The sequence below is a fragment of the Tigriopus californicus genome, chromosome 2 (assembly GCF_007210705.1).
Source record: "Tigriopus californicus strain San Diego chromosome 2, Tcal_SD_v2.1, whole genome shotgun sequence".
Taxonomy (NCBI): Eukaryota; Metazoa; Arthropoda; class Copepoda; order Harpacticoida; family Harpacticidae; genus Tigriopus; species Tigriopus californicus.
The window spans coordinates 2,998,054-2,998,276 of NC_081441.1; positions in this window are offsets into that span (position 1 = coordinate 2,998,054).

Genomic DNA, 223 nt, shown 5'->3' on the forward strand with positions numbered 1-223 from the left:
GACCCAATTGACAAAAAGGCTAAAAGCGTTCTAAAATATACAAAAAGTAAGAAACAAGTCAAAAAACGGGCCAAAAAGTGGAAGAATGATTAAGTGGGAAAATTGGAAATCTGGCCTAAAAAGAATGTTTACCGATAAAGGTAAAAAAAAAAGTTCAAAAGTTTTTTTCAGGCTTTAACTTATTTTGTTTTAGGTCTCGGTATGACTTATACACTGATCTTTA